The sequence below is a fragment of the Condylura cristata genome, unplaced genomic scaffold, assembly GCF_000260355.1.
Source record: "Condylura cristata isolate star-nosed mole 26May11 unplaced genomic scaffold, ConCri1.0 scaffold00009, whole genome shotgun sequence".
Classification (NCBI taxonomy): Eukaryota; Metazoa; Chordata; class Mammalia; order Eulipotyphla; family Talpidae; genus Condylura; species Condylura cristata.
Window position 1 is genome coordinate 45800868 of NW_004567110.1, and position 26400 is coordinate 45827267.

Below are 26400 nucleotides of genomic sequence, written 5' to 3' on the forward strand. Positions count from 1 at the left end.
AGTTGTAAGAATTCTTTGTAGATCTTGGTTATCAATTCCTTGTCAGATGTATGTTATGAGAATATTTCCATTCAGTAGGATGTCTCTTCATTTGTAATTGTAGTTTCTGTTGCTTGCAGATGCCTTTTACATTTATGAACTCACATTTGTTTATATCATTTTGTTTTCCCTGCTTCTAGAGATGGTTCACCAAAAACATCATTGACGCTTATGTCATAAATTGTTTTACCCATATTTTCTTCTATGTATTTTATATAGTTTCAGGTCTTATATCCATGCCTTTTATCCATTTTAAGTTAATTTTTGTGTATGGTGTGAGATAGTGGTATAATTTCATTCTCTTGCATGTGACTATCCATTTTTCCCAACACCATATTTTGAAGAGGGCTTACCTATTTTTTAGTGCATATTCTTGGGTCCTTTTTTTTTTAAAGATTTATTTATTTATGCATACAGAATGGGGTGCAGGCCAGAGGCACAGGAGCTGTGGGAGGCTTCACCAGAGACAGAGTGGGGAGCAGAACAGGAAGATCAATGAAGTACACTGCTGAAGGGAGCAGCAGGCAAATCAGGAGATGTCTGCCACACCATGTGGATCACCTCTGGGGCCGGGATCGAACTTGCACTGAAACAGCTGGCTTGCTTGCAGTGCAGCACTTTAACCTGCTGCGCCACCAGGGACGGCCCCCTTTGTTAAAGGTGTGGGTTTATTTCTGGACTCTCAATTCTGTTCCACTGTTCTGTGTGTCTGTTTCTGTTCCAACACCATGCAGTTTTAATTATTATGGTTTTATAATATAATACAAAGTCTGGATGTCTTTCTCTTCTTTTTGTCAGGTCTGCTTTGACAATGTCGGTTTAGTTTTTTTTGCATGGCTGCATATGAATTTCAGTAACGTTTATTCCATTTCTTTGAATGCCATTGAAATTTTGATTTGAGATTTAAAAATGCCTCTTACCAAATGCTATGATGAATATAATGAACTGGATCATGGAAGAAAAAGCAACTTTTGAGAAAGCAGCAGGGAGCAGCACTGAGCACAGCTGATAGGAAAGAAACCAGCTAGGGGAAAAAAGGGCACTACATGCAAAAGCCATCAGTTAGACAATGACTGACAAGAATATCCAAGTTGTTGTGGCTTGTTTGCAAATGTTGGCTTTGTTGAAATAAGGTACAGTGGTCCCTGTTCAAAGTGGAGAGATATTAAGGTCTATTTTAATATTTCTGAGGTGTTAGAAGAAAATCCCATAGAAAAAAGTTCAACATTCAAGGTACTAACAGATTTGGGGTCTGATATGGCTGCTTCCTGGTTTACAGGTAGTCATTCTCTTACAGGTAGTCATTCTCTTACAGGTAGTCATTCTCTTACTGGTGACCACATGAAAGAAGGAGCAATGGACTGTTCTGGGATTCTCTTTGTAAGGGTGCTAGTTCCATTCATGAGGGCTTCACCTTCATGAACTAGTCACCTTCCAAATACTCACCTCTAAATACCATTACATTAGGGATTATTTATCAACAAATAAACTTGGAGAGAACAGAATTATTCACTCCAGAGTACTTGATAGCACTATTCACCCTTATTTATAACTTTAAGCAAGCAGGCATAAACAAACCTCTGACCAAGGAAAAAACCTCTTTTATTAGTTTCTCTGTTTTTAATGTATCATACTCAAATTAGCAGTTAAGCCATTAACAAATATTACTGGCTTGTCATGATGAAGTAAGCATATAGATTCTACCCCAAACTCACTTAAATCAAGTTGCAGAAGGAAAATGAATACTGGAAGAATTAAAATGCATTGAAATGTTAAGCCATGGGCATTAACTGAAAGTTCACAGAGAGTTCATAGATCATTTCAGAGAAGAGGGAGAGGTCTAAAGTGGGAGGTGGGACTTTATTTCATCAATAAACACTTGTTAAATGTTTCTACTTAGGCTAGGTACTGAGAAAGACAGATACTGGATAACTAAAATATGCCTTTGTTCTTGAGTGGTTCCTTGGCTAATGGATAGATTATTTAATCTGGCCCATTTGCTCAAAAGCCAGCTCACGACTTGTTTTTATAAATAAGGTTTTATTGCAACATAGCGTGCACAATTTTTTTGCACATCATCTAATAAATGGATTTATTTAATTTGAAAATTAAATAAATAACTACAATTCAATACAGATATATACAAATTACTAAGGGGACAGAAGGCATTTATGGGACCAACTCTATATCAGAGGAAATGAAATGACATTTGTGAAAAGGCTCAAAGAATGAATCAGGTCTTGGGTTCTAAATGCTAATGTTTAAAGTGAACCTTAAATCATCCATAAGGAACCATATCTACATATGTGGTATCTTGATATCCAACATCTAGGAAGCCCAACATAGCCAGATTTTCCTCCAGCTTTAGAACAGATTGTTATTTCTCCTTTAAGCACCAGATGAAGTGTTGGCTTGTGTTTATTGGCTGTGTTGTATGAAAAACACTTATCTTTAAACACTGGGATTACACCCTATGTGGTGAGATACTCACACTAACATATGAGAGACACAGGGACTCTGAGCAGACTGAAGAAGCAGTAGATTCAAGACTCCCATTTCAAGATCATTCAGAAACACAAAGTCATGAAATGGTATGGACAGGCAGAGTTGTTCTATTTTCACTCTTTGTAGAGTGCATAGATAAAATTCTCAGAAATTATACTCAGATGGGGTATAGCTGTCCTCCTGTGAAGAAAAGGAAAAAGAACAATGTAAGTGGAAAGAAAAGATTCAGAAAGAGATGGAAAGCTGAGAAGATTTGGCATGTAGATTATTCCAAGATAACTAAATTATTGGTTAGGGTACGATGATACTGTTAAACTAATATTGGATTGTTTAGATATAGAAGGCTTTGGATTCAACTGAGTGTGCATAAAGAGCCTAAAGATATTTTTAAATCAGGAAGTGAAAAGATAGGCTCTATTTTTCTTTTTGAAAGACCTTTCTCATAGCATCATATGGATGAGGTCAGCACATTTTCCTGTAAAGGACCAATTCATAATTATTTGAAGTTTTGTGGTTCCTATGGTCTCTTATATCTGCCTTGTAGCACAAACGCCACTTAGATGATGTGCAAAAAATTGTGCACACTGTATTGCAATAAAACCTTATTTATAAGAACGAGTTGTGAGCTGGATTTTGAGCAGAAGGGCCTGAGTTTCTTTACCTCTTGAGTAAAAGATAGTAATGTTACTAGTGCAGAAAGTAATAACTGTCTGAGTTAGTGGTTTTCAGTGTTGTCCCTGGAACTGCAGTTTTGACATCACATAGGAACTGTGGGCTTGGGTCCCAGAAGTCTGGGTTTTAACAATCCGCAAGGTGAGCCTGACACTGGCTAAAGTTCAGAACCACCAGTCTAGGTTAGAGCAAAGAGTACGTACTTCCACATTTGGGAGGTAGCAGCAAGAAAAATAGGATGGGACACATTGAAGATGTTTAAGCAAAGTGGGATTTCACTTTCTAACATAACGATATAAAATAGACAGGACTTCGATAATTATTTGGAGTGCAAGATGAAGAAATGGAAAGGAGTAATTTATTTTCACCTGATTTGTTTACTCTTTGTCTCTTGTTCATAGAATATTGTTAGGCTTAAGGGAGAACTCACAGTTTTGTTTTCTTTTCTTTTTAATATATCAATGAATGTTTCTTTTACAAAGAACAGTTTAGGTGACTGAATAAATGAGGAAGGGTGTTAGCCAAGGCATAGAACACATTTTATTGTTTTCAAACAGTTATGAGAATAGGGGGTGAAGAGGCATTTACTGAGTGCCTGCTTGACCTACTCTGTGCCAGGTGGCAAATATTATACATTATCTCATTTGTTACTCAAAATAGCTTTCAAGGGGCTATTTTCATGACCATTTTCAAGTGACAACAATCAAGGTTCCAAAGTGGATAAATAACATGATACAAGTTGTCATGTAACAACCAAGCCCAGGCTTATGGCACTTTGCAGAACTGAATTCTGCTTGAAATTTTGACCAGATTTTGCAGAATAAGAAAGCTCTAATTATATAGAACTCTACTGTAAAAATAGTTTCACCAACGATTACTTTAGAGGGAAACCAACCACTTTATGTAGTAGAAAGGCATGAGGTGATAGTTTCAAACCCAGCTTAGTCACTAATGCTGTCCCTGAAGTAGCCACCTGGCCTCTAAAGTGGAGGCAATGAGAATAACTCACAGGATTGCTGTGTACATTAATGAAAGATATAAAGGACCAGGGACAAAATGAGTGCTCAATGAAGGGAGGGTGTTAATGTTTTTTAATCCTTTTGGGTAATTTTTGGGTAGTTTTTTTAAAGATTTATTTTATTCATTTATGCACACAAGAACTGAGGCATAGGCCAGAGGTGTGGGATGGAGTGGGGTGAGAGGATTTACCAGAGACACAGTGGGGAGCACAAGAGACAAATGTACTGAAATACACTGCTGAGGGGAGCAGCCAGGAGCGAACTTAGGCCGCAATGGCTGGTGATATCTTGATAACACTGAGACTTAACCCCTGCGCACCAGGGAGACCCTTTTTTAATCCTTAAAACAGTTCACATCTGAGCTTTCTTTAAGGGCAATGGTGGGCCCCTTTAAACCCCAATGAAGTCACCTGAAAGAAGTTCTCTTAGTTTAAGTCTTACAAGTACCTCTTAAAGAGTTCCACTGTTTTGCTGATAAGACGTGTCTCCTTTTTCAAGGTATGTTGACATTTAAACAGGTTTTGAATTTGGGTGTGGCCTGTTCCTTTTAAAGTCTAGCTTCAACTCATTTCTTCATTCTTGGCGGCCACAGTGGTCATCTACTCCAGGGTTTCAAGACCCATTATACTTATTTGCCATCTTTAAATACTTTTTAAAATACTCTCCAGCTTTTACACAATTTCCCTGGGTTCATTCTAAGCTTATTTGTCAAGTCAAACAGTGTGTGGGTTTGGGGATCAGAAAATAGGGAGGGAAGGTAAGGTGTTCTTAAAAGAAATGCCCCTGTTTCGAAGGAATTCATACATCATCTTGAACACAAAAAGACATAGTCTACAGAAAACTTGATTTGCAAAAGAAGTGAAACTGATCACCAATCCCTGCTTCATTCCCCACTCCACCCCTCTTGCTCTCTCTCTCTCTCTCTCTCTCTCTCTCTCTCTCTCTCTCTCTCTCTCCCTCTCTCTGTGTGTGTGTGTGTGTGTGTGTGTGTGTGTTAAGGTAAGCCTACCTCAGTGGGCTTTCCTCCACTTTCCAAACCTGACAAATTCATCTTTGCTACTTTCTGAAGGACAAGTTCAGAATGGCACACAGGTCTTTAGTGATATTGTATTTACCAGCTTTTAGAAGAGAAACTTCTTGTTTTCCAGTGTGTTTAGGGTGATTTTAGAGAATAGAACTATTGCTTTGCAACATGCTTGGTAAACAACAGTTTCCATTTCAAGGGGAAATCATACTTGACCATCTTGCCTCCTTGGTTCCACTAGATTAGAAAACAAGCAGAGATAAACACAGCTTTAGTGAAGCTGGTTGTACAGTAAGAAATAACTGAGCCTTTTAAGATAAATGGAACTGACAAAGAGAGCATTCTGCAAAAAATAAACACAGTTATAGGAGAGTTATTTTAAAAACTGATATCTGCAAATGACAGTTGAATAATTTTGATGCAAGGGTCTTTTTCCCAAGATTTGAAATAAAATCTTTTCCCCAGCCCCTCACAATTTAACCAAGCTTTTAGTCCTCTGATAAAAATCATGTTGTCAGAAATGACAGAACTAATTTGTGACTTTTTCCCAAATCAATTTTGATGTAGTACAAGATTAAATGAATAGTTTCCCTTTTTCCCCCAACATGAATTGGAACAAATTGTACTGTTCACTGTGTCCTGTCACACAGACTGGCTTGACATAAAATTCAGGATTTTATTATAAGATTTAGAGAATAATTATTAGAGATGCATTTTCCTTCCATGTTTATTGAATTCTTAAAGGGGAACTGATGATTTCTTATTATAGAAGTCTAAAGTGATGACATTGGGATGATTTTAAGGGCTAGTCCAGACAGTCTCAGCGTCTGCCAATTTTTGCCTTGAATTTATTAACCAGGATTATAAAGACCAACGTCTTCCACTTCATGTTTTCTCCACTCAGTGAGGGAATGGGAGATTGGAAGAGGAAGGCTATCATGCAAGCAATCCTTATGGTGATTTGTACTTATAGCAATTCACACTTACAGCCTTCTGCCAATTACACCCATGTTGTAACTTCTGACACTTAAACAGGCAGTTTCTCACATGAACATATGTTGTTCTCCCCTTTTGAGGAAATGAATCCCAACCTCAGACACACTAACAGGCCATGGTTAGTTCTAATCCCTAGGTTTTATGACAGGAAAATTGACTATAAGAGAACAAGAGAATTGACTCTAGAAAGCAAGGGAATTGTAAGAAAACTGGGTTAGTTTTTTCATCCCCTAAATAGCATCAAATCACCGCCCCAAACTTTCCTTCAATTTGCTGTCAAAATGTCCTCAAGGAAGTCATCCTGAAATCCATAAAACTAATAAACATGCTCCTTTGAGTTGCTTTGCTCCAGCATAATATTTGGCAGGAAAATGTGGTCAAAGAGACTGCATCATATTAAATGGATTTTATGTTTATTGACTACTTGTAGCACTACTTAATTGATTTATGTAGGCTTTAGAAAGCTTTATGCTATGAAACATAAAATACATCATTTATAGTTTATTAAGTCCTGCATTTGGTAAAAGTTGGCATTAAGCCCCAGGTCAGGAACTTTATCTTTCTGTTACAGCACTGTTTCTATGAGAAAATATTTGATCCACTTTATTTCCACTTATAGTAAGTTTCCTAGGAATATAATCCACGTGTAAAGACTGCTTGTATTTCTCAAATACTACCCCTGTCATATTTCCACTGTGTTTGATGTTGGAATGGGTTTTTTTTTCCTATATTATTTGTAACTTGGAGTTGAAATACTAAGTATGACAAATAGTAAGAAATAAAGTATATATTAGGACCTAAGGATTTTGTTCCACTAGATTTTGGAACTAACAAGGAAGACCTAACGTGGAAAGAATATTATACTAATACTAAGGTTATGAAAACTAAAGATAAATATATCTATATAACATATCTGAAAAGTAATAAAAAATACATTTGACCCTTAAAAAATGCTAGGTGTGGGGGTACACTCTCCACACAGTTGAAAATCCACATGTAATTCTTGACTCCCTAAAATCTTAACTATTACTTGCCTGCTGCTGATGGGGAGTCTTATAGATAACATAGTCAACATATATATTACATATGTTACATGTATTAAGTACTGTATTCTTATAATACAGTGGGCTAGGGAAAAGAAGATGTTCGTGAAAAATTATATAAAAGAGAAATATATTTGTAGTACTATATTGTAATTACAGATGCTATTAGTTTCTGTCATGTTTACAAGAAAATCCATGTATTGATGGACTTGTGCACTTCAAACAAATGGTGTTCAAGGGCCAACTGCAACAATAAGTTTTAATATAATTACTACTGATTCATGGCTAGACTAGATGGATGTCAGTATTCAAAATCAAGACCTGATTTTATGTCACTAAAATATTGCATACAAGGGATACCAATAATTCTGAATCTGCTGCCCCAGTCCACTCTCATGCCCATTCCTATCCTTCTATATTTCACCTATGTCTCCTCGATTTTATGGGCTCCCCTGAGTATTATTTATGATTCTTTCTAGTCAGACTTACCTGGGGCCCCTGGTATCAGTCTATCCAAATTTTGGTGAGTCTTGTTTTTCTATCCCTGCCTCTCCAACACCACAATCTACTGAATGCCCCCACCCCATTCCTGTGAAGGGGCACCAGCAAAATAATATGAGAAATAAAAACCAGCACCTTTATTTTATAACACAAGCATAATTCAGAATGAAGATAATGCTCTATATTGGAATCTCTTTGAGTTTTCACAGGCAGGGTCACTTGTTTGAACTATGCCAAGGACAAAATCCATGAAATACTATACATTTGTTTGCACGCCAAGCACTAACCAATGTTCAATTGATAGCGCTAACAGAAGAGAATAATGCCTGAATAACGTAATATGGATACTGATGTAAACCTAACTTAGACTTAGCTTTGAAATGTTTTTATTAAAAATATTTACATAATAGCAGATTTGATCTCAAAATTCAAACAAAAATAAGTGGAGGCCTAATCAAGAGAGCCAGTTGCTTCCTTATCCTGACACTTTCGTACCCACTGTCACTCAGAGCTGCCTGGCAAAGACTGCTAATGTTTCCCAAAGATACAACTCACTAGCCCAAACTTCTGCACCCCAATTCTTTCCTGAGTCAGAGAATTTTGCTTTCTGCTTTACTCGGGATTGATTAAATGTGCTTCCTTTGCTAATGTATAAATTTCATGTAGAAAGCAGTATAAATATAGAAAATACAGTAAATGTATGAAAAGATAAAATAAGTTATTATTGGCACTCCCTGGTGGTGCAGCGGATTAAAGCACTGCACTAAGAAGCTAAAGCCACTTCCGCATGAGTTCGATCCCCGCCTGCCCCAGAGGTGACCACATGGCGTGGCAGACCTCTCCTGACCCGCCCACTGCTCCCCTCAGCAGTGTACTTTGTTGATCTTCCTGTTCTGCTCCCCGCTCTGTTCCTGGTGAATCCTCTCACCCTCCGCATCTCTGGCCTGTACCCCAGTTCTGTATGAATGAATAAATCTTTAAAAAAATAAAGTTATTATTGAGGACAATGAAATTGCTGTTAAAATGGAAAACAAGATACTTTTGGCTAAGTATTGATACTTTTTTTTAATATAATAGTTTATTTTCATATCATTTTGTGCCTTTTTCCATCTCAGTTGTAATCCCCGTGGGCTTCCCATCACTAAATCACCATGTGCTATCACCACTGTCCGTGCACTCCCCACCGCCCTCATCTGTTTTTGATCCCATTTCCCATTCCACCCCCATAAAATGTCTCGTTATGTAATTGTTCAGTATTATTATTATTATTATTATTATTACTTTCCCCATTGGTCCTTTATGCTCCTGCTATAAGTGAAACCATCTAGTATTTTTCTTTTTCTTTCTGGCTTATTTCATTAAACATGATCCCTTCCAGCTCAATGTTGCTGCAAAAGGCATGAGTTTATCTTTTTTGTTTACTGAGTAATATTCCATGGTGTATAGGTACCAATTCTTTTTAACCCAGTCATCTACTTTTGGGCATTTGGGTTGATTCCACGTCTTCCCTCTTATAAATAAAACAGCAATAAGCATGGGGCTGTAGGTGTCTTTTTGAATCAGTGTTTTGGTCTTTTGGTTAGATTCCTAGGAGTGGGATTGTTGGCAAGGACAGATACTTTTAAGATATGATGCACCCTATATTGTCAGTAGACAGTACCTTATTTGTGCACCTATTATATTATGACATAATATATGATGTATATTAGTGGACTATCGCAAGCTTACTTACTCTCCTACCTGGCCTGCTTTTTCCCTTGATTTTCTTTCTAGATGCTTTCATTGCTGTGATGGAGTCAGACAGGTCAAACTTCCAATCTTGTGGTGATGCCCCTTAGGAGTTATACACATTAGGGTATTTAATTTAATCTGCTTGAGCCTAACATGGAGAAAAAGGAACATGTTTACATTGTTGGCAGATATATAGACTGTCCCTGCCCCTACAGAAAATTATGTGGAGGTTTCTCAAAGTGCCAGAAATAGATCTACTATATGATGAAGAATTCCACTACTAGGCATCTCCTGGAGAATGCAAATTCCTGGAGAATTCAAAGGGATAGATGCACACCTGAGTTCATTGCAATCCTGTTTATAATGGCTAACTTATGGAAACTAGCTCAAAGGGCCAAGAACAGAGAAGTGGAGCCAAAACTTGTGGTACATATATATACAATGGAATTCTACTCAGCTCTAAAGAAGGATGAATTTCCAACAACGTGGTTGGAACAGGAAAGGATAACACTAAGTGAAATAATTTAGGAGAAAGACAAATACATATAAATTCCAATTATATGCGGAAATACAGAGAAACTACAAAGGGTCAGTCAAAAGCAAATCAATGATCAATGCTTAACATCTGACTGAAAGAACTGAGGTAACCAGAAATGAAGATGGCAGGGTGGGGGCTCAATAGAACATGGGGGAGTTTGCTGGGTTGGGATCATCAGTGTCCCTGCCACTGGTGGTGGTGAAGGTATGAAAGTATGCATTTTAAGGTGTAAATAGATAACAAACACTTAGTAAGCCTACTTTACCACAATAAATATAACTTGGGGAAAAAGACCCTTCCTGACCCTCAATTTTGCTAACTCAAAATGGTATTAATTGCACCTCCTTAATAAAGGGGATTACTGATATATGAAAAAGTAATAAAGATAACCTTCTGAATTGCTACATCAGTAAAATGTAGTACTGTTTGGGAAATAATATATCTTAAGACTTTGTTTACTATTAATAATGCTCCCAGACGTACTCCACTTTTTGGTGTTCTTCATCTCAATATCAAAATGGCATTTCTCCCTCCAAACACTACCTCTTAGATTCAGCCAATGGATCAAGGAGTTTTAGCAGTTTTTTTTTCCTTTTTTAAAAGATTTATTTATTTATGCATACAGAACTGGGGTACAGGCCAGAGGTCCAGGGGCAATGAGAGGCTTCATCAGAGACAGAGTGGGGAACAGAACAGGAAGACTGACAAAGTTCACTGCTGAGGGGAACAGTGGACGGATCAGGAGAGGACTGCCGTGCCATGTGGGCCACCTCCAGGGCAGGCAGAGATCAAACTCATGCTGAAGTGGCTTTAGCTTAGTGCTGTGCTTTAACCCGCTGTGCCACCAGGAAGGGCCCAGTTTAAAGGTGTATTATCTGAGGAGGTTATTGCTGTAGCTCACCATGATACTGAGAAGACACTAATGCAATTTTGGGGAGAATCCAATTCCTATGGCTACATAAAGAATCTTGCTTCCATTGGCATAGTCACCAAGGAATGTATGAGGTGGTGTCTGGTAGAAAATACTTAAGAAATTCATCAATGTCTTCAAAGGATTGGTGAAAGATGAAGAGGTTGCAAAATCATCGAGGCAAGCAGTTTTAACCTGGGTATAAAGGAAGATGACATTGAGGAGAGTGCCTAGTGGAGTTTCCAGAGGAATTGACTAATGAGGTGTTGTTGGAACTGGAACAGGAACGCATAACTGAAGAAGAGGCAAACAAAAAGGGAAATTGCAGGAGAAGAGAAAGTAGAAAAACCCTGAAGAAAATTCACAGTGAAGGGATTAGAAGCTCTTGCAGAGCTCAACAAGCTCCTTTAAAAGCTTGAAAACACAAAGCCCAATAAAGAAAAGTTTTTATTAATACAGAGGAATGTTCATGATACTTCTAAGCTGTGCTTATAAGCAAGTCTGCTAAGCAAATCTATGGTGAAAAAAAGAAAGCCAAGTAAATCCTGCAAACATATTTCTGAACAGAAAGATATCTGCTGGGCCTCAGTTGGTGGCCTAGGGTTTGAATTTCAGTACTATCATCACTTCTGCCTGAATTCAATCCCCATCCAAGGAGCTAACCTATATATGGGCCAGCAAAACTTACCTGTCTTGCCTGCTGCTCCCCTCAGTAATATATTTCAATAGATCTGCCTGTTCTGCTCCCCACTCTCTGTCTGGTGAATCCTCTCATCACCACCCCTTCCTGCACCTCTGGCCTACACCCAGCTCTTGTACACACACACACACACACACACACACACAAAGATACATCCTCATGAAGACCTTTAACGAGCTAGTTTAGGACATACTCCATCATCACAACAGATGACAATCCATGCAAGTTATTGCCCCTAAAGACCCTCCTATGGAACAAAATAGGTAGGTGGATGACAGTGGCATTGATTATCCTGACCTCATGTAGGCCTAGGCTAATGTGTGTGTGTGTGTGTGTCTGAATTTTTGACAAAAAAAAAAAGTATAAAGACAGTTCATTTAAAAATAGAAATAAATTTATATAAGAATATAAAGAAACTTTTATATAGAGATACAATATGATTGTGTTTTGTCATAAAAAATTAAAAAACTTAAACTTAAAATGCTGATAAAGTAAAAAGCTGCAATAAGCTAAGGTATTATTGTGGAAATATTTTAAAATAGATCTAGTGAATTTGAAGTATGGGGCATTTATAAAGCCTATAGTAAGTAGTATACAGTGACATCCACTTACCACTCACTCACTAATTCACCCAGAGCAACTTCCAGTCCAGCAAACTCCATTCATTGTAAGTGTCCAATACAAGTGTACCATTTTTAGAAATATTTTCTTTTATTTTTGAAGATTTATTTATTTATGCATACAGAACTGGGGCACAAGCCAGAGATGCAGGGGCTGTGAGTATCTTCACCAGAGACAGAGTGGGGAGCAGAACAGGCAGATCGACCAAGTACACTACTGAGGGGAGCAGCAAGCGGGTCAGAAGAGGTCTGCTGTGCCATGTGGGTCACCTCTGGAACCAGGGATCAAACTCACACTGAAGCAGCTGCGGCTAGCTTGCAGTGCTGCATCCTAAACTTTTGTGGCAACAGGGAGGGTCCACAAGTGCACTTTTTAAAATTTTTTGTAGCACATTTTTACCTCTATATCTAGAGAAATTTTGATACAAATATGCCTAATGTATTCAGCACAGTAGTGTGCTGGGCAGGTGTGCAGCCTAGGAGCAAGAGACATTTAGCCTAGGTGTGTAGTAGGCTATACCAGGTAGGTTGGATAAGTACACTCACTTTGATGTTCACAGCCTGGGAAAATCACCTGGTGACATTTCTCAAAATGTATCCCCATCATTCAGCAGCACATGTCTGTGGCCCAGGCAAGTGATGACAGTGAACTGGGCCAGGGTAGACTTCATAGCAATGGTAGAAAGTGATCAGATTCAGAATATATGCTGAAGGTAGTTCTGCAGGACTGGCTAAGAGAGTGGATGAAGGATGACAGAGAAACAGAGGAATCTGACAATCCTCATCACTGGCAGGTATCAGAGAATAGTCACTAAGATTCAGCTGCCTAGTAGTATGTGCACCAGGATATGCCCGCACCAATAATAAGGTGAAAATGACGAAGATTGTCAAGCAAGCACTTAATCTTAAAATAATCACTAATGACTGAATTGCACCATCAGTTGCCAAATAAATGCTTGAATTGATTCTACAATATTTTCAACAATTTTGCCATGTCTGTCCATATGTCTTTCTTTTTACTTCTCTATATTTGCAACCAATATAGCCAAGTAGAAATTTCAGTCTAAGGACACTAGGTGAGAATTCTAAGTGTGCCGGTAACTGGTTTTTATTGCCTAGCACAACACTATTTTGCATAAAAAGAGTGCAGTGATTTAGAGATTCCCATATTTCTAGCTAAATAGCTATAATGCTTCATTTTTTGCCCAAAGATTGCCTGTCATATAAAGCACAGCAATTGTATAGAGATAGTAAAATCTCAGAGTAGCAGTGTGGTATCACCTCATTAATGACTACTGTCCTCAGATCTGCACAGACAAAAAAATACCCAAAATGTTAAATCCTAAGTAAATTGCAATTGGAAAAGAACACCAAGGCTAATATAACACTGAATACATTTAAAGAAAATATTTATAATAATAACTAGCACACATGGACCCAGATGCTAAATTGAGAAGGAGGAGATTGCCTGGCTTTGCAAAAATTGAAGCAGTTAGTTCTCTAATATATGGTGCTTTATTTATTTATTATTTTTTTAAAGTCAAAAGTGTATACCCAACTTGTTTTTCAGTGCCAGTCTCTCCGATAAATCAACTTACTCAACATAGCAACATTTAATACTTATGAAGGCAAAGAACCGTTAGAAATTACCCCACAAAACATACCACTGTGGGGAAGTCAACTTTTTTTTTTTTTAAAGATTTATTTATTTATTCGTACAGAACTGGGGTACAGGCCAGAGATGTGGAGGGTGAGAGGATTCACCAGAGACAGAGTGGGAAGCAGAACAGAGAGATCGACGAATTACACTGCTGAGGGGAGCAGCGGGCGGGTCAGGAGAGGTCTGCCTCGCCATGTGGTCGCCTCCCGGGCAGGCGGGAATCGAACTCATGCAGAAGTGGCTTTAGCTTCTTAGTGCAGTGCTTTAACCCGCTGCGCCACCAGGGAGGGCCCGGAAGTCAACTTTTATATGGATGAAGGATGAAGAACCTAAGGTGAAGTCCCAGCTAATTCCCTGCCTGTGACAATTGAGCAAGTTGGCAGCAGAACCAGAAGGAGACAAGCCAATAGTGTTGTTTGGATGAGCGGCAAGTTGCAAACTTAGTGCACATTACTGATGGATTCATGCATTGAATTATTCTGCTGCATTGCTCTTTTTGGCATAACTTGGGGAGATTTTTTTGCCTCCTATTTCAGCAACAGATGTAGAAACATTTTTACACTAACAGACATGCAGTAGACATAATCAAAGTAACCCAAATGAAAAGAAAAACAGGATGGAAAAAGAAAGATAACCACATTGTAGAACAGGAGTCCCAAGAAGTAGAAATATATGTCCAGGATAGTAATTGAAAAGATCATTGTAAATATGTTCTCAAGTACTACATAAAAATTGGTGTGATACAATTGTAGATGACCCTGAACTTCATTAAACTTTTATAAAGGGTGATTTCAGGAATTAAAAAACAGTCTACATGTGAAAATAGATACAGAGACTGGTACAGAACTGGAAGGAGAACTAGACATACAAAGAAGCAAGATAATAAGAAAGACAAAATTGTCTTTAAAAAAATTATGATTATTTTAAGCAGGACTGTTGTCAGGAATATTGGCATATTAACATGACTTAAATATTCAGAGCAATCTGTTAATAAAATTATCAGCCAGAAAGAAATTTTGACTTATAGCAAAAAGACAAAAAACAAAACTCTCACTAGGGTACCAAATCTCAAGGCCAAGATTTGGGTGAAATGACATCTTTATGCCAAGCTCTCAAGATCAACAAATAACAACAAAATAGACTAAGCAATGACCCAAAATACAGATAGTAAACTTTCATCATGATGGATTAGGTCTTCCTAAAACATACAAACATTCATCATGCTGCTGATCCATTATGAAACAATAAAAATTTATCCAGGCACAAACCTAAACTTTGAAACACTTTTGACCTAAAGTATGTAATAAATGCTCTGTCTTTCTGCTGCCAAAAGGTTCAGTCAGTTCAGAGAGAGTTTGCCTACATCATGCCAGACATCTGTGCAAAAGCTGCAAATTCTGGTCAGGGCTTTTAATGTTTTGTCGACACAGTGCCAAACATCTGGGTATTTGAAAATATCTAGATAATTGACTGACTTTTTTACTTTTCATCCAGATGTTTGGCATCAAAATTAAATACCATCTTATTATTTAAGTGCATTTGTGATGTGAAAGTGTTCACAAAATGCCTCTAATTTTTAAAAAGGTTTAAAGTCATATATACAATGTGATCCTCATTTTGAAATCAAAAATTGTATATATGCATATGGAAAAGAACTCCAAGGGAAACATTCTGATATGTTTACAGTAATTATTCATTCTCTGGGAGGTATGATTATTGCTGATCTTTATTTTACTTGTACGTTTTAAAAAACTTTTTCTAATCTTATTCAGCAAAACACGGATGCTTCTATAACCAGAAAAGGATTTTAATTGTATGATTAGCCTGTGTCAGTTAATTTGGAAACTAAGAGTTTAATTTACAGCTTGGCAATGCATTCATACAATTGTAACTCCGAATCTACTTCTAAGTTATGTGGGTTTGGAAAAGCAACTTCAAAACAAGTTAGCAGAGCTATGAAAGCTCTGGGAATCTAATGACTAGGAGGTATACATGACTGGAAACAATGGGTCTGACTGGCTTTTTCTCTCTGAATTGATTGGAATTTTTCACTTTGCACACATTCCAATCTATGCCTGTCTGCATTTTCAAGCAAGCGCACAACACCAAACACTGTTCTTAACAACGTCCTGTGCTTAGCTAGTATATCTAGAAGCCAGATCCCAAGAATACCTTCTCTCAAGGCTACCACTTTCCATTGTCCTTTACACCTTCTTAGTCATTTATTCCTAGTCCCCTTTCTTTGGGGTTGACAAATTAAATTTAGCTTATACCTACTTTCTTGCTGTTGACATGTTCCTTTAGGTTAGATGCATAGAATGTGTGTTCAGTCCCATCCCCTTATTTTACAATTAGAGAGACCAAGGCTCCTGAGGTTCAATGCCAGGGCAAAGAGGATACATTCAAGTCTAGAAACAAAGGATCTATTTCCAGCATGGGGCATTTTTTGCTACACAATGCTACAATGGTTATTCTAGTTCCTAAATTTCCTCATCTATAAAATAGGATAAATATTTGTATGCAATGTGCTTTGGGGTATTTGAGGTAGAAAATAAACGTAAATATCAAGTATTATTTTGTATTTTATAAACAGTTTTCATGGAGGCTTAGATAATTTAGAAAAATCATATCTAGATAGACTCTCAAATAGAATGCTAATAAGAATATAAGTTCCTAAAGCATCAGAATCTTAACTGTTTGAAATTTTTAAGAAAGCAAGTGTTCTTGAGATGATCTAAATAGTTTCAAATTAAATAAAAAAGCAAATGGTAAAGATATCTGGAAACTTTTGAAATGGAAAATTTGAGATCCTTTTTATAAAGTTACCCAAAAATTGATGAAGGACTCCTTTGTGTGATTGTTTTTCAGCCTCTGTAGAGAGCAAAGCAACTATAATTCACTGATGAATCCCATATACTACCCAGTCCTTGTTAATCTTAAAAAGCTATTCCATAAACAACACTTAAAGTTAAAAAGCAAACACTATACTCCAGAGTTCTTCCCATAGTTCAATAACAAATTAAACTAATGTAAAAAAAAATCAGGTAAACAGATCTGAAAGAAATGGCTACCTCTCTCCTATTTCATGTTAGAAATACTGGTTGGTAATTCTACTGTTCTTCCTATTCCCTGTCCAATAAGAGAGAAGAAAAAACAAAATGTCTAAGCCATGAGCTATATTGCATGCAACCTGTTCAACTCGGTTCCTCAGAGACAGACCCAGAAAACACTTAGACATCATAAAGAATATTACAGAACACGTGCTTAGCTGCTTCTGGAAACACTCTTTACTTAAAACACTTCCAGGTTTTCAAAATAATTATTTGCTTGCCCAAAACATGTAAAATGTGAAAAGATGAAAGAAACTAAATCTTTACATACTTTTTCTCTTCTATACATTTATGGTTCTTTTCAAAATGAACCAGGGCTTGGGACATTACAGTGACTAGTATGCAGGCTCATTCTTGCTTGGATGTATGTGGTATTTATGTTTCAAAGCATTTCACCATCATTAACTTCATGTCAGCTAAGCAGGATATTGGCTTTGATGGAAAAATGATCTAATACAGTATGGAAAATTCTGTTCCTAAAAACCACACCTGAAATAGGAAAATTTCTCATTTCTTTGTCTCTGCCAGAGTCTTCTCAGTATGGAGGGTTCACAAAGTAGACCCTAAAAATCTTTGCAAGTGAGGTAAGCAGGGGATTTTTGGCTGATGGAGTGATTTTTTTGTTCTGTTGTTACCATTGTTTGGATAGGAGTTCTGTTTGTTTTTGAGACTGATGGTGGTGCTTTGGGTAAATTTTGTTTGTTTTGTTGTGTTGTGGATTGGCTTGATCTTCTCCGAAAAGAGAAAAATAGTATGGTTAAGGGAAGTAATTGTCAAACTAAAAACTGGAGCTTGCCAAAGTTCTGAGATAATTGAGCTGGTCTAGTACTACCTTTGAGATAGAACAAAAGATTTTTAGGAGTGAGGGGGTGGGAAGAACAGAGTCTTTAACTACAATTTTTCCCAAAGAAAGGTGAAACAATCAAGCAATCTGTTTTAAGGAACATTTAAAGTCAAGTTTCGATGAAGGGAGAATTTCAATTCTTTGTACAATTGCTGGTTTTGCATCTTGTCATTCATTCTCTTCTCAAGAACAGCTCAAAGCTGCAGAGCTGTCATAAGCATGGCTTGATTCCTATGAATTGACTGTGTTCCAAAACATCATTATTGGAAAACTTTTCCATCTGATGCTAAATATAGGATATTATATAAACACAATGTTTTATAGGTCAGATCTTGATGCTGCAAATGCTGAGGCACTATCCAATTTGGAGTTAGGAAAGGAGATTGTACTAGAATTTTATAGTATATATCAAATCTGATTACCATTATATAAAACAAAAACTGTTTTCAAGCCCTAGTGAATGGAAAACACATTTCAATTGTCAGTGGAAAATCCGTAAGAATTCGTCAAATTGAGAGTTACCTTAAATGATACATGAAGTAGTCCCAATCTTTTTCATCTCAGTGATTTCATCCCCTGAAATTCATAGGCATACCTGTACCGCTCAGAATTCAGTCATAGATTTCTCTGTGACATGCTTATATGTTGCTCAAAGCATAACTTTATCTAGCATTTTCTTTGTATTCTTTTTATCTGTTTAACTTGATTGTAATGTCTTCAAGGGAAAATAGTTTACTTCTGTGTGCACTTCATATTGCTAATTCTAGAGAAAATCTTTAATAAAAGGGAAGGAGAAAGGAGCAAAAGGAAGGACAAACAAGATTATATGATGCCCATCTGAGAGGGGCTTATTGAAATTTCAGGTGATTTTTACTTAATAAGGAAACCTCTCAACATCTGATTTAAAATCAAGGAAATACATTCTAAATCAAGGAAATACAGTCTTGTTTCTATTTGTGAACAGGCTAGGTTTTTAAACTTAAAGCTTTCAAATACATTTCCCCTAACAGGAGTGTGAGTTATCTTGTAAGCTTCAGAATTAGGTTAATACACATTCTATCAGTCATCTTTGTGCAAAACTGAAGACTTTCATTTCCACTGTGTATGTGTAGAGGCAGCTCCTCCCCTTGATGATGTCTGTGAGGACCTACAGAGCCCTGAAGCAGCTAGAGCATCTTCCTTGCTGTCTGCCTGCTGTCCCTTAGGCATTGGGCCCATTTGACTGTGCGGTAAGATTCAGAGTACCAGCAGGGTGTTCGCACACAATTTTCATCAGCAGCATTTTGGCTGTGCTTAGCATTTAAGCCTTCTGCAGTTAGCATTAGGCTAACAAACCTCTAGGTTTGCACCTCTGTCTGAGAGTTTTATGCTAAATGTTTGTAGGATAAGGGGACTTCCGTATTAACAATTATTAGCCCTTACTCTTCAAGAATAAGGAATTTCAGTCAGACCAGTATCCTAAACAATACCAGATTGAAAAATACAAAGCCAAACTTTTACATCTATAACACTATCAGAAAACTGAGTCTGGGGGGGAGGGGTGGGGAAAAGCAACTTTGTTCTACTTTTCATCCTCTAGCTCTTTGTGCTCTTGTAATCTTTAGTTTCTTCAATTTGCTCTCAGTCATTGCCCTCTAAATTGAATGTAATTATCCAAATCAGGACACATTGGGGATTTGTGGGTTTTTCAATGGGTTCTTTTTGCATTTTTAAAATTGGGAATTCACATAATGTGAAACCACCAATTTAAAGTGTAGGATTCAGTGGTTTTTACTATATTCAGTACTGTGCAGCCAACATCTCTATCTAGTTTCAAAACATTTCATCACTTCTAAAGGGGATCCCATATACATTATACAGCTACTCTCTTGTATCTCCTACAGGCAACAGCAACCACTACTTCACTGTTGTTGTTTCTAGATTTTCCTCCTCCAGATATGCAATATAAATAGAATCATACAATATTTGGTCCTTCTATCCTTTTTTGTTTTCATTTGGCATAATATTTTGAAGGTTCATCCATATTATAGTTTGAGTCAGGACTCATTTTTGTGGCTAAATAGTAGTCCATTGTAGGGCAACACTACATTTATTGATCCATTCATCAGTTAACGAACATTTAAAATATTCCACCCTTTGGTTATTTTAAAAAACAAAGCAGTCATAAATATGTATGTGTATGTTTTTGTGTGGAGATATATTTTCATCTCTCTTGAATAGCTACTTAAGAATGGAATTATGAAGTCAAACGGGAATTAACATTTGACATTTTGACTACCCACCACACTGTTTTTACATTAGCAATGAATTACCATCAACAAATTATAAGGGGGCTAGTTCCTCCATATCCTCTCCAATATTTGTTAATATCTTTTCTTCACTATAGCCATCCCTACAAGTGTGGTATGATATCTTATTTTGGCTTGACTTGCATTTTCCTGATGATAAGTGGTACTGAGTATGTTTCATGTGCTTATTGGCTATTTGTACATCTTATTTGGACAAAGTGTATTCATATGCCCATTCACAGATGTGGTTATCTTTTTATTGTTGAGTTATAAGACTTAGTCACAAATTACAGAAACTAGATCTTTACCTGGTAATTTGTAATTCACATTACAAATATTTTCTAGGTGATATAGTTATAAGTGAAGGAAGAAAGTTATTAATACTTACCTAGATAATGTTGGTACAAACTGAGACTATCCCAGTCAAACAGGACACATGATCAAACCACCTGTGGAACAGGCAGATGGTAGGGCAGAGTGGGCAAAGGGGGTAGCCAGGAGGCTGGCAGGCCTTCCAGCCCCGAGTGAATCTTCATTTTCTCTGGGCTCTCTGGTGTTCTATTATGGTTTTTCCACCACTCTCTGCACATAGTCCTCTTCTGCACTGCCCTTCTATGCTCCGCCTCTAGGCTCAGCTGTGCCTACTTACACAAGTCCAAACCATGTCCAGTTGTCCACCATTAGGCATAAGTACCCCAAACCCACACTCCCAAGCAGCTCCTGCATTCAAGGCCACAGGTGATAGACACAAGACCAAGGGCGCAAAAGCCTGAGCAATCTTCATTTACCCTACACCACCCATGGAGGATCTTGATCCAGCCATGTGAATTAATTTGCTATTAACGGAACAATTTATCTATCCAAACATCAAATATTGTTAATCAAACAAAGTACCCTTTCACCTCACTACCAATAGTGCTAGATGCTATGGAAAGGAATCTAAAGATATATTTTAAAATTCATGAACCTTTATATAACTTAAGGTCACAATGGAAGGACAGAATACACCTGAGCAAATAACTAAATGAAGGAAGGACTTAGGTGTTAATGGTATTTAGAAGAAGTAGAAATTAGTGTTGGGATCCCAAGAGAAGTTTCAAGCCTGAGAGATAGGTGTTACTGCGATCCAGACAAATTTTTATCTTAAACAGGGTATAAGTTAATAAGGGCTGTCCTTGCGTATATGAGATACGCTAGGGAGACAGAAGAGTAGAACAATCTCACATGCTTCTATGGCAAATAATTGAAAACAAGGCATACGTTCCACACAATGTTCTATTCTCCCCCTTTCCAACTTTTTGTGTTATCACCCCATTAAAAATAAGAGGAAGTTCTCTAACAATGACATCGGTATGTACTATTCTACAATCGTGCTTAAAATGCTACTTTTAATCAACAATGCTTTAAAAAAAGGAAAGGGAGTAAGAAAAATAGACAGGATTATAAGCAGATTTATTGGAAAAGTTTTTATTGAGAAAAGTTACCTGATATTTTAAAATTAAAGGTAGGTTTTCTAAAGAAGTCAATTTATACATGGAGATGTAGAATTTTTTTTTACTTTTCAAAATGTATAAGGATCCACTACTTCTTTGACAGAAACTGTAAATAACGTTGCTTTGCAAAAGAAAAATATATTACTTTTGAAGATATATAGCAGCCATTCAGAGCACATGGACTCAATGTTGTTAATCCTTCATTTCATCTTAGACTGACCTAGCTGAAAATTACCCCCTTGCTTTGTGCTTGCTTGATACCACTTAAGGCTCTTACTATTTCATGAACGTATCAACTTTCCAATATGAAAGCAAGCCCTGTGAGGACAGCAGCTTTCTCATTTCCTCATCTGCACATGCGCTCAGGTCTTCCCCTGCTCGGGACCTCCTTTCCACACAGCGCCCTCTGCTCTCCCTCTGCTTATTGGCAGTCTTGTCTGGAGTAGGTCAACAGAGCTCCCTGATTCCTGCTGAGTGCAGTCCTGGGGAGTCTAGACAGAGGCTGAGGAAGAAAGAAAAGTGGGAGAGTACTGGTTTTCCCCTTTTTGTGAAGAACTCTGCTTCTCTCACCTTCTCTTGCCCTCAACTTCTCCCTCCTCTTGTCCCTTCGGAACCTTGGGTGGCAACAGTCCTGCCAACCTCACAGTCAAGTACATCTCCCCTCACCACACCTTTGAAGTGAATCCTTTTGTAAATAAACTCCCCTTGGATTATTCTCATCTGAACTTGCCTTCTGGTTACTCTTGGGACCCCGAGTAAAACAATTCCTCATCATAGCTGATAATTTAGCAGATGCGTAACAAATACTTCTTAAATAGTTAAAAAAATGAATAAATATGTAGTTGATGCTTGTTTCATCTTGAAAGTTTCCCCTGAGAGTTATTTGGGCTAAGGAGGTATTTGTAGATTTGGTAAATTGTTTACACTTAATGTATATGTTGACTTACCTGGAAAACCTATGTCTAATTTTAAAATGCCAAGTAACTTATGCATTGTATAATAAATCTGTTTTATTGGGTTGCCAGTAACTAAATGTTTTCTATATACTAAGCAAAAATATATATATAAGTGAAAACAAAGGACATATAAAATTTTTACTTTTTTACTGAATTATGCAATGGAAATGATATGTGTGTATAAGGAAAAGAGACATTATGTCTCACTGTTTAATTTTGCTGTCAAAGAAAAATGTACTTTTTCTCTCAAGAACTTCTTTACTTTTTCTTAACTTAGTTGTTACTCAAGTTTCTGTGTTACCAATTGTCACACTGAATGCTTTTGATCACAAAGCAGAAAAAAACCCTGGGTACAGCACATCAAATTTTTGTAGTTTAATGTATTTTAATAGCAAACTTTCAGGAACAGAGAAAAGAGAGGCAACATTAAAAACATGTAGTTGCCTGTAGGACAACTCAGAAAAGCATAGTGAATGGATGGAATCTACTGCATGATAAGAATGCTACAGACACCATTTAGTTGCCATCAATAAGACAATTACTTGTTTTTAAAAAAATTCAAATGTTGACATTGTTCAGAAAAACAGGTTTATTTGCAATTGTTATAAAGCTGAACTGATGAAACTTGTTCACTGAAACATTTTCACTTGTTTAGATACCACATTTCTATTTAAAACACACACACAAGTGAAAATGAAAAAAACTGCCAATACCTGACTTCTGTCCCCTATTTTTCTTTTTCTTTTTTTTTTTTTAAAAGATTTATTTATTTATTCATACAGAACTGGGGTACAGGCCAGAGATGTGGAGGGTGAGAGGACAGAGTGGGGAGCAGAGACAGATTGGGAAGCAGGACAGGCAGATGGATGAAGTACACTGCTGAGGAGAGCAGCGGGCGGGTCAGGAGAGGTCTGTGAGCCATGTGGATCTCCTCAGGGCAGGCGGGGATTGAACTCATGCGGAAGTGGCTTAAGCTTCTTAGTACAGTATTTTAACCCGCTGCGCCACCAGGGAGGGCCCAATGTCCCCTATTTTTCTACTTGCAATCACACACCTAGGTACTGTTTGACCCCATGGAAGGAAAATATATCTAATGTTTAGAACTATCAATAACAGGAAGAAAAGGGGGAAAAAATTAAGCATGTTCTCCATGTATGTGATGTGTTAGCTGGATGTCTTTTGCCATAATTGTTACATGTTTGGCACAGAGAGCACACAGTTTGGTGTGTGCTAAAAAAAAAAAAAGGAAAGGAAAGGAAAGCAAGACTCACTTTCCTCCTGCAAAGCAGGAGCTTTGGAAGCACAGATCTGTTTTGAACGTTGTGCACAATTTTTTTAAAGATTTATTTATTTATGCAAACAAGACCTGGGGCCCAGGCCACCGGTATAGCGTGTGAGAGGACTCATCAGAGACAGAATGGGGAGAACAGGCAGATCGACTGAAACACGCTGCTGAGGAGAGCAGCTGGCCCGACAGGGGAGGTCTGCTGTGCCATGTGGGTCAGCTCCCTGGCCTGATGCTGGAAGGGAAGTGTGTGAACAGCAGGTTCAAAGGGCTTCTCTTAACGTCTCATTTCAGGGAGCACTCGCCATGAAGATGATATTTCCTCACCCCGCCTGTAGAGGGCGCATACCTGCAGGCGTTTTTTTGTTTTTGTTTTTGTTCTGCTTGTTTGTGTTAGCCAGTTGCTTCCTCGGTGCTTTATTACTGGTAGATTTTCAAGCACTCTACACTGTGTGATGGTATGAAGACCTTACTTATTCCCCTTCTCTTTCCCAGGGCTCAGTGGCAGCGGGGAACACATAGGATACTGAATATTTAGTCTCACCTCTTTCAATTTTTCTTCTTTTTTGTTCACTGATAAGATTGTGTGTGTGCCTGTGTGCGCATGCAACCATACTGAAAAAGTGGAATTTCTACTTTCCAACGTACCCAGACATTCCTTTTAGACTACCAGTTTTCTCACAGAATCAAGTTAACCATAGCTACCTGCCATACAAAGGCTAATAAACTTTCTTTTGCTTTCATAAAGGATTTCCCTGGTCCTCTCATTTCTCCAAGGCAAGAATAAAGAAAAAGATGTACTAGCTTCTATTTGCTCCCTTTGTACCAGAAACTTTATAAACCTGGTAACAAAAACAAAAACAAAAGCCTGTGAGAAAGAGCAAGGATGCCCATGTAGATTCTCTTTCTCAAGCAATCTAAGTGTGTATATAAAAGAAAAACAAAGATCAGTAATGCTGAATTAATAGACCAAAGACGGTGACTATTTCAGCAAGCACTGAAAAGAAAAATGAAAGTAGGAATATATATTCGCTCACAAACAGGGATTAGGAGATTTAGAAAGCCAAAAAATTGCAGACTATCTTTTTTGGTGGATTTGAAGTAAGTGACGCCATAAATCTCTTGGATGCTTATCTGACCAGGAACAGTGGGTGTGGCTGCTGTTATTTGACTGGGCTCCATCTCTATTACTTTCTAAATTGGTAACTGGGTACATGATCTTTTTAGAAAACTTTCAAATTATTGCCTAGGCTTGCCATGACTTGTTCCAAAGCAGTGAAACAACTGTCTTCAATGTGCTTCATTGCCCCAATCCAGTTGTTCTGAGCCTTGATGAGAATAACGGTTCTACTCTGGTCTAGATCATGGAGAGAAATGACAGGAGAGGGCTTGGTCTACATTAACCAGAACATGTTGCTTTAGTAATGTGTTACACTGTTTACCTCAAATACATGTGCCATTCTTAATTACATTTTTCTCAAAGAATAATGCTCTCAGTGACCAAAGAGAAAATCAATTATACTTATCTTTGTATTAATTCTCTGTGGATTCTTCAAAAACGGATGAATTGCCATCATTCTAATATATTTGAATTTCCTATATTGCCCTGATTTCAAGTCAGTTCATTTTTGATTTGGTCAATTTATTGAAAAAATTTCAGGAAGCCAGCATTGCTTGGCAACCTTAAATTTATGTTCTCATAACAGGACAATAATGAATGCTTTATTGCATTTTATGCATAGTTTAGAGTAGACATCAAACCTTGAAGATTTCAGAGGGGCAGAGGTTGTATTAAGTGGCATATATTCTAATTCTTTTATTTAGTTTTATCCTTTTTCATACAGCTTACAAAAAAAGAATAGCTTTCTTTCAGAAAAATAATTTAAATGGACCCTCCCTTCAGATGGAAAAACTGATTGAACTAAAGAAAATAGTTCAGTTAACTGGAATATTTCCTGGGGACTCTCTAGGGGAAGGCAGAGAGAAGAAAAAGAAAAAAACAACAACTGAAATTTACAATAGATTTAGGGAAGAAAACCAAAACAAAACCTCATCCAGACCATTATGTAATGATGACCCAGGGATCAGAGCAATGAGAAATATAGTCCAAAGCTATACAGTAAAAGCTATAACCATAAAGGCACTTACCACTGCTGAGAATAGAGGGGTCCTTTGTGTATTTTTAGACCACAGTTCTGTTTGTCATCCCACATTTCCACAGTCCTCTGTGAGGCACCTCAAGGGTTAATATGACTACAAAGCTATCTGAGGAACAAGTCAAACTTTGGGCACCTACTCCTGAAGCCAATAAATAGGTTGTTGGTGGTTTGACTTTGGTGCACAACTGCTTCTCCCAATTCTACCAAGAATACTGTCCTCAAATTGAAGTGCTGCTTTAGGAATAAGGAACAGAAATAGCAATGTGGAGGGGTGGAGACGGCTTGCACTGAAGAGCTTTTTGTCTGG